This window comes from Lepeophtheirus salmonis, chromosome 11 (assembly GCF_016086655.4).
Source record: "Lepeophtheirus salmonis chromosome 11, UVic_Lsal_1.4, whole genome shotgun sequence".
Taxonomy (NCBI): domain Eukaryota; kingdom Metazoa; phylum Arthropoda; class Copepoda; order Siphonostomatoida; family Caligidae; genus Lepeophtheirus; species Lepeophtheirus salmonis.
The window spans coordinates 20834164-20837701 of record NC_052141.2 but is presented as its reverse complement, the minus strand read 5'-3'; the positions used below and the strand labels follow the sequence as shown (position 1 = coordinate 20837701).

Below are 3538 nucleotides of genomic sequence, written 5' to 3'. Positions count from 1 at the left end.
TCAAATTTTAATTTGTTTCCAAAAAATTGAAAAAAAAAAATTCCAAAAATTAGCCCCCCCCCTCCACAAAAAAACAACAACAACATATACTCCTGCAGACACCCTCAAAACTATAGCTAAAATCCGTGGGTATCTAAACTCATACCATCAATTTGGAAAAAAGGCTATTTTTGACTCAAATATGTATGTACGCAGTAAAAATAATACCTTGGGGGTTTTCTCCTTTTCTTCAAGATTGATTTTAGGTTGACGCACCAAAACATATTATTTATTCAAAGGACCTTGAACTCTGTTCCAATATTATTACTATAAATATAATTGAAACATTGGAGGGTTTCTAGAGTCCACACCATTAGTTATAATACCTAATTATTATTTTAGACACAATACTCAAACATGGATATTACGTGAGTTGATTTTTGGATTAGACTCACACAAAAGGATGTGGTGGCTCAGAGGCATGGTTTACATATTAATATTTATATATTTCAGACCATATCCCATCAGCGTTTCTTCATTTAAATAAGAAAAAAAAAGGTTACCTACTCTTTTAAAAGATTATTTTCTTGCTCTTATGTTAGTCCATGCCAATGCCCTTGAAGGAAGGATCCTTGATATGAAACCCTGGCGTTGAGTAATCCCATTCATTAAAATTATTTCTAATGTTTTTGTTTTGAAGAAGTGTACGAAAGGGATAATTGCGGACACTCGCTCATTCAATTGTTTTTAGTGGCGTGCTTCGGTATGAAAATCATAGACCGGTCCTGGCTATTGGTCCATAAGAATGTCACTCCTGGATTTTTTTTTCTTAATAAAAATGTTCATAGTTTATATAGCCAAATATGATGCATGATATATGTTTATGTATTAGGATACATATTTTGGAAAAAATATTCCTGTTTTCATTTCATATAATACGAACATACGAACAACGTGAAGATGACATCACTCGTAAATAAAAGCTAGTCGCATCTATCTAACATATGTTGAATGTTAATCACGAAAAGTTTTAGACATTTTGAACGCGTAGTTGTTATATAACAGTTGTTTGAGTAAGTTGATCTGAGTGTTTTTGTGAAAATGGAGAAAATCGAGTATGAAGCTGTCATTAAATATTTGTTTGTACTACAGAGATGGAAGCATCGCCCGGAGAAGTGTCTAGAGGTAAAAGGTGACACCGTTGAAATATAAAAGATGACATTCAGAAAAAATGTCTTGCATCCTTGTTAGGTCGGAAACTTTTGGAAGAACCCTTCTATTTTTACCTTATTTAATGACCAACAAGAGGGATTTTCTTAAACTGGATAGGAGAGACACAACACTTTATGATGCCCTTATAATTTTATAGTGGACCGAACTCATTCAGCCATTTAAAAAAGTTTGTTCTGGAGAGTCTAAAGGAAAAATTCAGTCTGGATCATTTGTACTAGAAAGATTCTTAGATGAATTGTTGATACTTTCAATTGTGCTTACTAGTTTTATGTTGGTCCTTATTTTGTATTGAATACTACAGTCCCACCCAGTTCAGTCCTAAAACTGATCAAGTTTGATCCTCGAAGACGTTACTCAACCTTATTTCTTCTCTTTTTGAACAGTTCTAGTACTGATTGGTACTGGTCATATGACTAGACTAGACAGAATAAATAAGAAACCATAAATCAAAATGAAAACGCTGCCAATTAGAAGAATTCTCGGAGGAGAGCAGGATAGGTGTCAGGAGGTGGTTTTATTAGATCACCTAAAAGCAGTTGTCAAGAGATAGGAGGGGGAGGGAGGAAACAAACAACGACAGCCAAGAATGACTTCGCCGAGCTCCACAAAGACTTACAATTATAACAGTTACGGTTACTCTTTTAGAGCACATGCAAATGCTCCGGCTTCGTACATATCAAATATATATTGTATGAAGCAACATCTCCTTAGGAATTAAATAATAATGACAACAGCCTAGGAAAAGAAAATTTACTCCTCAGTTTGCCAAGTCATATTATACTATAAACCTGTGAGCGAAGGCTCAAGAGTGCCACCTACAAATGGGGTAGAAGAACTGTGAAATGACTACAATGACATTAGATAAGTTCAAAAGGTCATTTGTCGAACATTTATTATACTATTATGGGAAAATGTATTTATTAGATTTAAACAGTCAAACATATACCTATATAAAAAAACAGGGCAGTGAAATTCATAAATCAGAGTGTATAGTAAATTATTAAATTCTAATGTAAAGCCTATCACAGGCCTCTTTTTTAGGTTTAAGAGGGACATTCGACTATTTGAATCTAATAAAAGAGTGTTGTTGTTTTTTTCCCATAAAAATATGACAAATGGTTGACAAATGCCCTCATAAACTTATTTTATGTCTTGTAGTAATTTCTCAGTTATTCTAACACATTTGTAACGGGCGCGCCTGAGCTGTCCCTTACAGGTTTTTAGAATTATACGGCCAACTCCTAATGAAAGTGCGAGCTAAAACTGCAGCCATTTTTATCATTAAATACACCACGACAATCTATTAAACAATGAACAATAAAGAAAAATGGCAAGACCCATTTTTTCTTTTCTAATCTCTAAACTGTATTTTCCCTCTACCAAAATCCCATTCCAATTAATGTATGGATTTTAAAGGAAATTTCTATGTCAGATGGAACAATTGAAGTACGATCATATTTACTAACACTTCATCAGTGCAACTCCATATAACCAAATTAAAGAAACATTAAAAAAAATTAAGAACGACTCTAATCAAAATATTAGTTATAATTAGCTTTCATTTGATACGTTTGACTACTAATGTAGTAGTAATTTGATTGCATTAATCAATTAACATTCTTCTGTTACTTTTGCCTGATGCAGTATTTTTAAAAGAAAATTAATTTCTAAACATATTTTTGTTATTTTTAGGACATCAATGTCGTATTAGTGATGCAAAGGATCAAGATGAGATTAGCAAACCCATACCTATAGATCATATGGGGAAAATTTGTCATGTATCTATCTAGTCAATGATTGGAACGATAATTAATTTATCAGAATATTTAACTTGATATAAATAATATTTATGTTATAAATTTGTACTGGATAGTAGTGTGACTTGTATCAATCCTTATATATTGGGCCCAGCCCATTCCAAACATAGAATAGGTCTTATCAGTCCTTGGAGCTGGTTCCGTAGACCGTAGGTCCTTTAGACTCTCAGTACTAGAACTGTTAAAAAAAGTTGATTGACGTCATTAAGGAACAAAGTTTATAAATTTTAGGACATTTTTCATACTATTTTCATAGGCCATAATATAGGTCCTCCAGACGGCCACTGACAAAATAATACTAGACATCCTTAAGCAAAATCTAATATAAATGTGTTTTTTTCATTAAAAGTTGGCAAATGGTCAACAAATGGGCTTTTGAACTCATTTTATGTCATTTTGGTAATTTCTCAGTTCTTCTAACCCATTTGTAGGGGACGTGTTTGAGCCTTTACATACGGGTTTCTAGTATTATATGCACTGACCAATACATGATTCTCATCCTGTCAATG

General features: G+C 33.0%; 1 long non-coding RNA gene across 1 annotated transcript; it reads left to right on the top strand.

Annotated features, from left to right (window-relative positions):
• The first annotated feature begins 1056 nt into the window (after positions 1 to 1056).
• On the top strand, positions 1057 to 3087 carry LOC139906583 (uncharacterized). The gene is made up of 2 exons (XR_011782217.1): positions 1057 to 1164; positions 2905 to 3087. It is a non-coding gene; the product is annotated as an uncharacterized lncRNA (long non-coding RNA).
• The last annotated feature ends 451 nt before the right edge of the window (positions 3088 to 3538 follow it).